This window comes from Rattus norvegicus, chromosome 18, assembly GCF_036323735.1.
Source record: "Rattus norvegicus strain BN/NHsdMcwi chromosome 18, GRCr8, whole genome shotgun sequence".
In the NCBI taxonomy this organism is placed as follows: Eukaryota; Metazoa; Chordata; class Mammalia; order Rodentia; family Muridae; genus Rattus; species Rattus norvegicus.
Genome location: NC_086036.1, coordinates 75,010,500 through 75,023,187, shown reverse-complemented (window position 1 = coordinate 75,023,187; position 12,688 = coordinate 75,010,500).

The window sequence follows — 12,688 nt, the reverse complement described above, 5'->3', positions numbered from 1 at the left end:
GAGTCTTCTGAACACTGAAAATATGTCCACTGAAATGGGAGGCAAACCGAATTTAAAGAGCAAGAACAATGTAGAATCTTAATGACCCAACCCGAGTGATGCATGTCTTAACACAAGAACACAAGTAGCATGTACAAACCCCAAGACAATGTGTCTCCTCCAAGAATGACCAATCCTATATTTGGGGCTTCCGGCTCTGTAACAAGAATAATAGGTATGGGATAAGAGAAAGGAGGACTTTTCAAAATGACTTAGACAACGTTCCAAGAATTCAAGAGAATGAGTCTACAAATGATAAGCCTACTCAAAGAGGACTTCAATGGCTTCCAAGAGAACTCAAGATAAGATCTGCTTAAAAGAATGAAGCCAATCAAGATATGAAACTAGACTACCACAAAGAGATAGAGGCAAACAGGAGTAGCAAAGAAACTTTCTCTTCATATTATAGCTAAAACATTAAATGTAAAGAACAAATAAACTATGTGGAAAGCAACAAAGAGAATGACTAAGTGGTATAAGAAAACCGATCCATTGAAATTACAGGTGACTTCTCCATCCCAATCAGAGAAGCAATGAAGCCTGGATTCTGAAAGATCCCAATTTCCATAACCAGCAAAATATATATCATAATTGATAGTGAAATAAAAGCATTCCCCAATCAAAGCAAGTGAAAAAAATTCAAGATCACCAAGCTAGCCCTACAGAAGACACTAGAAGGAATATTTCAGTATAAGAGAAACATATACTCACCAAAAAGAGGAGAGGAAGAAAAAACAGATGATGATATGCTATCCATTACATAAAACAAAACTAAGAAATTCTTAAACACTACAAAGGACTTAACCAAGTTAAGACAAGGAACAATATATACCTTTCAGTCATACCCATGATACAAACCTATGGACTGTATTAGAAAGTAGAATCCTTTGAATCCTTTTAACTGTCTCTAACACACACACACACACACACACACACACACACACACACATACACACACACACACACACACATACACTGAATATATGTGTATATTCATTCATTCACCAAAGGTTAATATCATCTTATGGTGAAATGATCAAGAAAAGTATTCAAAGCAAATGGAAGCAAGAAATGAAAGTGTATTACTATTGTAACATCCGGAAAAATAAACTTCAAAGCAATTCTTGTCTGAAGAGTTAAAGAGGGTTAATTCATATTGATCAGTCTAACAATAAGAAATTCCAATTCTAAGTGTATATACACCATTTGGATATAGATTTATCAACTTTTATAAAAACAAATGCTAATATATTTAAAAGTCCAGACTAACCAGAACTAGAGATAGTGATACTCCACTCTCACCATCAGACAAACCAACTGTGCAAAAGAACGAACAAAGATACAGTGAAATTAAATAACATCATCGATTAGATCAAAGCAACCTCACAGAAATTTACAGAGCACTCAACCCAAGTACCAAAAAAATGCCCATTTTTCTCAGAACATCATAGATGTGTCAGTAAAGAAGAGCACATGTTAAGACACAATCCAAGTCCCAAGGAGGCTGAAACATCTTTGTGCTGGTTTGATGAGAAATGTCTCCCATAGGATCATGCACTTGAACGTTTGATCCTCAGAACCCACTTTTAATGTACTAAGTCTCTACTTTGTGCTGATGGTTAAAGATGTGAGCTCTCAGTGTATTGTTCCGGTAGACTGCTTTCACGTCTCCTACCATTATGTATTCTCCTTCTAGAGCCAAAAACACACAGATTAACTATTTCTTCCATAAGTTGCTTTGGGTCATGGTGTTTTATTTGGGCAACAAAAAGTAACTAATATAATCCTATATTTTATCATGCCATAATGGGATAAAACTAGAAAACAATAGCAAATGAAAGTACAGAAAATATGCTTAAACAATGCATTATTAGATGAGGAATGACTCTTTGCAGAAATCAAGAATTTTTTAATCGCTAACATTAAATAAAAATGAAAATATTATATGTCCAAATCTGTGGCATACAAGGAAGGCAGACTGAAGGATGAAGCTTACATCCCTAAGTGCCTACATAGAAACCAAAAACCAAAAATGAACAAAAAACCCAAGGGATGAACCTTAAAGCATTGACAAAACTAGAACAATCCAGATCCAAGAGCAATAATTAGAAAAAAACAAAAGCAAAGTAGAAATGGAAAGGGAGACATTTCAACAGAGAGTGAAGGAACTCAGAAAATCATAAATATATAACTTTAACATTTTATATTCCAATAAATTGGAGAATTTAAAAGAAACGAGTGGGTTTCTAGATACACATGCCCTACCAAAATTAAACGATAGCCTAAATAACTTAAACAGACCTATATCAATGAAGATAGAAGCAATAATTTAGAATCCCCCAATGAAAAAATTCACAAGGCCTGGTGGATTCAGCACAGAATTGTCCCAGGCCTTCAAAGAAAACGAACAGTAGCAATACTGCTCAAACTGTTTTAAGAAATTTACAAGAAAGAAAAGAATACTTTAGAACTATTTCTGTGAAGCCAACGTGCAAAGGGAAACAACAGAAAAGAGAGAATTCAAGCCCAATGTCCTAGATGAACCTAGGTATGGAACTTTTTAATAAAATACTTACAACCCATTTTCAAGAACACCTCCAAAAGATCATTCACCATGATGGAGTTGGCTTCATCCCAGAGATGGTTCAATGTACATAAATCAGTAAATCTAAACCATCACATAAACTCAAGGACACAAATTACAACCTGGAACAAAATCCAGCATCCAGCATCCTTCAAAATGAAAGGTCTGGAGAGACTAGGGATGAGCAAAGCATACACAAACTTGGTGTAATAAGCTGATCACCAACATCAGAGTAAACGGAGGAAGACTAAACACATCTCCAGTCAGGTTAGGAAAAGGGGAATTGTAACCACTTTAATTGTCCAATGCCATATAGTTCTTGGAGTCTCAACTACATCAGTAAGACAAAGAAGGAAATAACATGGATAAAAACAGGAAAAAAAAACAAGGCCAGAGTATAGTGATTTGCAAATGGCATTCTATATAAGACAGACCTCAAATACTCCAAGAAATCCCTAAAACTGATAAACACTTTCAATGGTGTAGAAGATTACAAAATTAATATAAAATGAGTAGCATTCTTATATACCAAAGACAGAGAGACTCAGACCAAGAGAAATCAGGAAAACAATATCATTAGCAATAGAACAAAAAAAACAAAAACAAAAACAAAACATGGAATAAATCTGACAAAGGAAGTAAAGTACCTATTAATGAAACACTGAAGAAAGAGAAGACACCAGTATGTGGAGAAACCTCCTATACATATGGATTGGCATGATCAGTATTTCTGAGAAAATACTGGCAGAATTACCATTCATGATTTCCAATTATACTACAGAATCGTAGCATTAAAACAATGTGGTCCTTGCAAGAAAGCATTGATCAGGACCCAAACATAAGTTGATGCCCCTATACCTACCTGGTTTTTTTTTGAGAAATATTCAAAAAACATACATTGGAGAAAAGCCATCTTGAACAAATGGTACTTGGGAAAATGGTTATCTATATACAGATGAACAAAACTCTTACCCTGAACAATAACTTCAAAATGGGTCACAGATCTTGATGTTGGACTAGAAACTATGAAGTTAGAGGAAAGAGCAGGGTGTCCACACTTCAGATACAGCTTCAGGTAAGGATTTCCAGAAGAGGTTTTGGAGGCCCAGGAAATAAAGCAAAACAAAACAGAACAAAACAAAATCAACAGGTGTGATGTCATGAAATTAAGAAGCTTCTCTATCACAAAGGAAGCCTCTAACCAACTAAAAAGGCAGCCTACAGAATGGGAAAAAAATCTTTGACAGTATACTTCTGACAGAGGTTAGTGTCTAGAATATATAAGAACTTGAAAAAAAACTACACACCAATAAAACAATCCAGTTAAAAAGTAGGCTGTAGAACTGAATAAAGCTTCTAGAAGGAGAAAAACACAGGGGTGAGAAATTCAATAAAAGTATTTACCGCAACATCCTTTAAGGTAAAAAGCAAATAAAAGGTACCTTGATGTTTTATGCTACTCCAGAATGAATGACTAAGCTTTAGCAAGTGAAACAATGTGCTGAGAATGTGACTGCGGAACACACTGTCCTAAACCAGATATGTTCATCCACCCTTTCTTTTCAAGGCTCAAGGATGCATGGAAAAAGAAGAAGCAGAAAGATTGGTGCCAGAGGAATGAATGACACCAAGGAAACAGTGCCCTCCAGACACAACGGAACCCATACACCTCAGAAACCATGCCAGCATGCACAATGCCTGCACAGATCCAAACCAAAGGGAGTCGCAGCACTGAGAGGGGATGTCGGCACAACAAATCCCCATCCTTTAACACAGTCCCCAAAAGAGAAATTACTTATCACCACTGTAATCTCATTCGCTATACAAATCACACTCAATGGAAGGTACCATGCCCAGCAGTAGATGGACAGCACAAAATAACATCAAGGGTACTCTGGGAAGTTTCTTTCTTATAATTCTTTGGGCACTATTATTTTCCTTATTAAACTTTTGCTTATATATTTTGCTTTCTGACCTTGTATTTTGATGAGTGTGTATGTCTATGTACATGTGTGCTTTTTTGTACTTTTCTAGGACTGGAAGCTCATAGGACCTAGAAGGAATATACTACTATTATTCTGCCCAACGTATATAGTATCAAATGTCCACTGTATTCACATCTCTATATGCATTGATTAATTTTCCCCTCAGATCCCACTAGAGAAGTTTTGTTGTCCAGTGGTTAGTGTCTGTGAGGTACTCAGCCACAAGTGGAAGATTTGTATCAGACTCCCTCCAAGACTCGAAAACCATAGTGGAAAAGAGAGTAGAATTGGGAAGAATCAGACCAAAACACTGTGTCTTCTGTACACGACAAGATCACTATACTCATGAACTCACAGTAGCTGTGGTTCCCTCTGCAAGACCTGCATAAAATCAAACAAGTCAACCTTTTAGCATGGGGTAAGGGAGCCATAGTTATCCATTCTTACCAAGGCGCGATGGACAGCTGATAGCTTCTACGGATGAAAGAATCAGTTGTCTTTCAAAGTGTAGACCCTGGTAGGCCACCAGGCTCTAGTGGATGGTTTAACACAGAAGTTTATGGGTAACACAGATTATACTCAATAGGTTATTTGGGGAAATAAAAGAGGACATAAAACTAAGGAGATGAGTGTGAATATGGAAGGAATTATTATATGAATTCCTGAAAGAATAATGAGTATAGTTTTTTGGTTTTGTTTGTTTGGTTGGTTGGTTGTTGACAAATACTCTTGGGCATGAGGTCTGGCGACATTCTTTTTTTTTATATAGGATTTTTAAAATTTATTTACATTTCAAATGTTATCATCCCCTTTCCCGGTTTCCCTTCCAAAAACTCCCTATCCCATCACCCCCACCCTGTTCTTCTATGAGGGTGTTCCCCACCCATCCACCCACCCCTTCCTGCTTCCCCACCCTGATATTTTCCTACACTGGGGGGATCAAGCCTTGGCAGGACCAAAGGCTTCTCCTCACCTTGGTGCCCAACAAGACCATCCTCTGCTACATATGCATCTGTCCATGTGTACTCTTTGGATGGTGGTTTAGTCCCTGGGAGCTCTGGTTGGTTGGTATTGCTGTTTTTATGGGGTTGCAAACCCCTTCAGCTCCTAGATTTTTAAAAGTCCAAAGTATAATTGAAGGGCTGTCTGATTTTACCCATCTCACCAGAGAACCATGCTAAGGAACTTCGTCAGAGCAGACAGGCCGTAGACTTTTAAAAAGTATTCCTTTTTCCTTCCATTGCTTTCTTTCCACAGCCTGTCCCACACAATGGACTCAACAGACATCCTGGCCCTAGAGTCGAGTCAGTTTCAAATGTCTGTGCCTCCTAAGACAAAAGCCATCAGCCAGCCATTCCCCTATAGAGCAGCTACTGAACTTTGAAAACAACGCCCTAGCAGTTAGGAAAGGGAAACACCCCAGGGAGGTTTGGCACCCTCTATTCCATTTCCTTTTCATAATAATCCTGCTGCTCAGAAAAAAAGTTCTTAAACGCCACTTTATAAACAACCGAGTCTCAAAAACACTTAGCAAAGTCTTCCCATTGTTTCCATTCTGCCTTGTGACAGCCTCTGTGAACGGAATTTCCACAAAGGAAAACAAAAGAGCTGTCAGTGCATTGCCCACCAGCATAGCTTACACTGCATGGGACATGGCATTGAGTATTGGGTGGAATATCACATATCTAAATATGTTAAAAGTAAACTAATTAATGTCCATCACTACTTATTTCCTTGAAGGCATTTCTTCTCAACTTCATTAAAAATAGACTCAATTTCACCCTGTTAAATAAATCTGAGGGTTAGCAAGAGAAATATTGACTGAACAGTAATAACGGGTAACTAACTTACTTAATTGCAAAAATATATTCATTCCTTGACTAAGAGTCCAACTAATATTTCTTTAAGGGTAAGAAAAGCATATAGAATGTATTCCACACCTCCTTATAAACATCCCCAAGTACCAGATCAGGTTCTCGGTTTCTTTTTGTGTCTGGACACATTATATAATCTACTGCAAATGTGGACAGAACACATTCTCAATGGCTACACCTGAAATCCTAAGCACTGTCTTAATGACACAGAACTCAACAAAGTCATGAAGTTACAAAAAATTTGGACAAGACAATACACAATGATTTTGTGCCAGAGTAGCAGAAGGCACAGGTTTTTCAGACACAACATTTTATTGCCACGTGTTTACTTTGTAAGTAAACATTGCCCATACAGTAGGGATACAGAAGTAGAGTATGACTGGTAAGGGCTATAAGAGCCTTTAAAGAGAGGTACATTGTACCGTTGGCAGAGCTCCTCTGGAGAGTGGGTGTTGGTAAAACTATTGCTCTATCAGGTTTGATGACCTTAGCCCACATTCCTTACCAACCATCTCCATTCTAGTCCTATTCAACAGTGACCAAAGTAGCGAGCTTGGTTTCATTCCACTGCAGATTGAATGGCTTTGTAAAATATAACCCTACAGGACGATTTCTCCTATGGTGATAGTTTGGGGTTTTGCTTAAAATTTGATTTTGTAAAAGTCCTTTGGAAACTTTACTATTTAACTTCAATCAACAAGATGTGAAAGAGAAAGGAGAGGTTAGAGAGATGGCTTGGGTGTTACAAGTGTTTGCTATCCTTGAGGAGGATACAGGTTTGGTCCCCAGCACTAACATCGGGGGTCTCACAACAACTTTTAACTCCAATTCCAAGGGGTCCTTGTCCTCTGACCTTCAGAGGCACCTATACACACATGGTACATAAGTTCACAAGGCACACATGCATACGTTCATATTAAATAAATAAATATTTTAAAGGAAAAAGAGACACTGAAAAATCTAATTCATAACGGCTCCCAAGTTTGTAAAAATAAATAATCCTCAGAGATCATAGAAAGCCACAGTGACACAATAGTCAGACAGTGTCATACCACTGCCCACCACACAAGCAAAAGCTCAGTTCTTCAGATAGACATGTATGAGAACACAGAGTCAGGGCAAGCTCTCTACCCAGAAGGAAGCCGGGAAACAACACACCTGGAAATGCTCATGTTGCTTTTAGGAAAAGCTTCTTATATCAGCATGTCTTCAGATTCATTTCTCCATGATACCCAAGAGTTCCAAACTACCTGATAGATCAGTAAGGTATTTTTATTATAGCTTTTTGTTGCTGTTGTTGTTGTTGGTGCTGTGCTATGTTGTTGTGTTTTCTTCCATATTCCACATTGAACTCAATTAACTAAGTTACGAAGTTTTAGAAGATTTGGGTTTCCCTTCTGATTGAATCATTTATAACAAATGCAACCAAACCAGATACCAGTAATATCGCTCATGACGAACACACTGAAATAATGATTTTCACATTCCACAATAACAAAAGCAACAGTTTGGAGGTTTGGTTGTATGGTGGCCTACGGTATCTACAGGGTATAGACGCACGTGCCTGGTGTTGATTCTGTGTTCTCTCGCTTCTATCTGTCTTAAATCATCTTTAAATGTTTTGCTAAGGCCTCCAGTTGACCCTAGAGCTGAAAACCTGAAGGAGATTCATTGCTTGGAGCATCCTTCATTCTCACCCCTCCCCCCAACCCGAGCTCTGTTTCCAAAAGCTAACACAAGAAGTATATTCTATGTTGTCATGTCCGTGGCCTGAAGGTACCTGACTAGAGCTGGGAGCCTGTCCAGTGCAGGCAGAAGGAAAATATTACCCTTCTATTTAATGAAGCGGTGCTGAAGGATTAATCATTAAGTAAATAGCAACAAGCCAAGAGGTTTGCTGGAGCGACACAACTCCACCCCATGTTCTCAATTTTTTTTCTGGGACTCAGGACGGAAATTATTACAGGAATAGTTTGGAAAGGGCTTCACTAACAACCCTTTTCAGGGCAAGGTGGAACAACGTGTGAAACCTCAGCTATGGCCCGGCCAAGAGCGAAGTTCATTCTCAAAGCCCTCAGAGAACACAGGCTCCTTTTGTCTAGCAGTGGATAACCTGCTCAAGATGGGGGAAAGCTGGGGAGGACTCACGGCCTGGCCCCTGGTACTTAGAGCACAGCACAACTTTTTGGAGCTTTGACTTTCTCATTTCCAAATGGCACGAGTATGACCAAAGCATGTAATATACATGTATGAAATGTCAACATGAAATCGTGTTTTGTGCAATTAGAATAAGCTACTAAAAGCCCTTAACTTTTTAAAATGGCGAAGTGTGTACTTACCCTCATTGTTAGGTACTCTGTAATTAGTCACACATAGAAAATTTAAAATGTTGTCCCTTAAATTTTTAAGTCTATAAAGACAGATACAACTATCTGCTGCCTTCCATATGAAAAAACATATGTGGCCTGAGACAGACACCTGCAGTATTTGGCTAAACGAGATAGACTATCTGCTTTCGCTTATGAACTGAAAGGTATAGCCTCATGGATGCCCTTGCCCAGGGTCCAGTCCAGGGCCTCTCAATTGTTTTCACTCAAGACCTCTATTCATTTCCCCCAAATTTTATGCTGCTCTGGATACTTTGGCATGTAAGGCAAACACAGAAGTCACACACTTAAGAATAAGAAATCAGAAAGAAGCCTATTTGAAGACAATACTGTGTGATACCTAATTTTACTATTTATTGAAGACCAGAGAAAAAAATCTAACTGATGAGATGGCCATGTCTGTTTATTTCTACAAAAAGACTTACATCTCGGCTATTTAGTACCGCAGGACACATAGAACTTTTCAGAGTTGATCAATGTAGAGATTTATAATCACCAATGCCGAGAATTCCACTTTACATAAAGTGCAAAATAGCAGAGGTAGTTTTAGAGACACTTCAGATATTCTTGAAAACTCTGACCTACCCCAAGTCAAATTTACTTAGTATACTCCTTGGATTGGACTGTGTTAAAATGTGTAACTTTAAAAAAATGCTTTTTGAATTGCCTACTGTGTTTCATTAAAATTACTAATTTGATACTTTCATTCTAAGGAATGATCGTAAGAAATATTGAGAGTCTTTGTTTTACATAATTAAACTAAAAGCTTTGTGTGTGCAGTTGGAAGAAATAAACACTGCAATTTACAGCATCACAGTCTGGGGTAACGTGTTTCAGGCAGAGTTCATTGACAAGGCATGGTGTGACAATATATGCTGTCCAAATTGCACGTGTGTTCTCTAGGACCAGGGCTGAAGTGGATGTATGTGGTACAACGTGGGAACGCTTCCAGAAACACCTTGGATTAACTGTGTGTTTGATTTTACATTTGTTGCTTTGTTTTTGCATCTTCAGATCACTTTCCCGTTGCCAAAACCTTTGCTGCTTCCATAGCTTTAGATGTTAGTGTTCAGTAGGTGTCACTGGATGGTACTGAGCAGATGTAGGTACTGTGTAGGTACTGTGTAGGCACTGTGTAGGCACTGTGTAGGTACCGTGTAGGCACCGTGTAGGTACTGTGTAGGGACTGCGAAGGTACTGTGTAGGCACTGTGTAGGTACTGTGTAGGTACCGTGTAGGTACCATGTAGGGACTGTGTAGGGACTGTGTAGGGACAGTGCATTACTTTGGAGGTGATTCCTGATGTTAATATTTTCTGAAAAATCATTGAACAAAGACAGTTGCCTGCAATTGAGTTTTCTGTATTCATTGTTTCCGACAAGAATAGTCCCTAGAAATTTCTGGACTCAATGCTGAATATTCTATAGGATAAAAAAGAACTAAGACAAGGTTGTCTCTGTTTTCGTGACAACTTTTCACAAAGTTGATGAGAGAAAGGGCAAAACAATAAAATATGTAAAACAAAATCTGATGGAATCTGGAAAGACATCTGAAAGCCACATCCCGAAGGAGGTGAGGCAGGAGTTAAGGGCCAACTTCCAACAGCCAAGGCCACATAGAGTAGAGGAAGGGGTTATCCATGGCCCCTGTGGTGCTGCTGCCTAAGTAGGACAGGTTGCTAGACATATCGCTTTGGATGTCTTTGGAGGTATGTTTCGATAGGCTCAGAATCCATTTACTCAAGGAAGTCTTAGACTGTGGAATCAATGCATAATATTCTGAAGAGATAAAGTGCAATTTTGAAATACGGAAGAGAATAGAAAGAACTAATAAAGCCCAGGATGCCATTTTGAAGAATGGGTTTTTTTTTTTCTTATTTTCTTCTTGGATATTTTTTATTTACATTCCCTAATCCCATCCCCCTCGCCCTTCTTCTATAAGGTTGTTTCCCCTTCCCCATCCACACCCCTTCCAGCCTCCCTACCCTGAAATTCCCCTATACTGGGGCGGGGGGCAGTAGCCTAGGCAGGACCAAGGGCTTTTCCTCCCATTGGTGCCCAACAAGGCCATCCTCTGCTACATATGCAACTGGAGCCGTGGGTCAGTTCATGTGTAGTCTTTGTGTAATGGTTTAGTCCCTGAGAATTCTGGTTGGTTGATACTGTTGTTCTTATGGGGTCGCAAACCCCTTCAACTCCTTCAATCCTTTCTCTATCTCCTCCACTGGGGACTCTGTTTCTCAGTTTAGTGGTTGACTGTGAGTGTCCACCTCTGTATTTGTCATGCTCTGGCTGAGCCTCTCAGGAGACAGCTTCATCAAGCTCCTGTCAGCATGTACTTCTTGGCTTCATCAATATTGTCTAGTTTTGGTGGTTGTACACATATGGACTGGATCCCCAAGTGAGGTAGGCTCTGAATGACCTTTCCTTCAGTCTCTGCTCCAAACTTTGTCGCCATATCTCTTCCTATGAATATTTTTGTTCCTCCCTCTAAGAAGGACTGAAGCATCCACACTTTGGTTGTCCTTCTTTAACTTAATGTGGCCTGTGGATTGTATCTTGTGTAATTCCAGCTTTTGGGCTAATATCCACATATCAGTGACTGCATACCATGTGTGTTTTTCTGTGATTAGGTTACTTAACTCAGGACAGTATTTTCTAGTTCCAGTCATTTGCCTATAAATTTCGTGAAGTCATTGTTTTTGATAGCTGAGTAATACTCCATTGTACCACATTTTCTGTGTCCATTCCTCTGTCGAAGGGCATCTGGGTTCTTTCCGGCTTCTGGCTATTATAAATAAGGCTGCTATGAACATAGTGGAGCACGTGTCTTTGTTATATGTTGGGGCATCTTTTGGGTATATGCCCAAGAGAGGTATAGCTGGGTCCTCAGGTAGTACAATGTCCAATTTTCTGAAGAACCTCCAGATTGATTTCCAGAGTGGTTGTACCAGTCTGCAATCTCACCAACAATGGGGGAGTGTTCCTCTTTCTCCACATCCTCACCAGCATCTGCTGTCACCTGAGTTTTTGATCTTAGCCATTCTGACTGGAATGAGATGGAATCTCAGAGTTGTTTTGATTTGCATTTCCCTGATGACTAAGGATGTTAAACATTTCTTTAGGTACTCCTCAGCTGAGGAAGAATGGGTTTCTAGCTCAAAGCTCTAGGGATTGAATGAGTTTCATATCATGAGAGGTCACCTGCTGCTAAAATGATTTCCTTTCTCTAGTCCTTGAGAGAGTAGCATCTGATTTCTAGACCGGGGTCGTCGTGGTCGTCGTCGTCATCATCATCATCGTCATCGTCGTTGTCGTCGTCCTCCTCCTCTTCCTCCTCCTCCTCTTCTTCTTCGATTCATTTATTTTTATATGAGTACACAATAGCCATCCTTAGACACACCAGAAGAGGGCATCAGATCCCATTACAGATGGTTGTGAGCCACCATGTGGTTGCTGGGAGTTGAACTCAGGACCTCTGGAAGAGCAGTCAGTGCTCTTAACTGCTGAGCCATCTCTCCAGCTCTTGTCCTACTTATTCAATCCCCCTATCCACCTCACCTTGGTAAGGAAGCTTCTACAGAACATTTAAGTCAGATGTGTCTTTTATACTCCTGATGCCATAATCATTGTCCATTACCCCAGCACTTGCATATCACGCGGCTGAACTCTCCCATGTCCACCAATAGATACATTTAGTGCTGAAGAGCGCAGAGGCGATTGTAAGTTATTGAACAGGTGAGCAGAGATCCCCAGGTTTTCAGGTGCTGATCTAGCTATGAAGAATAACACACCGTCTTCAGATCCTGGAGAACTCAGA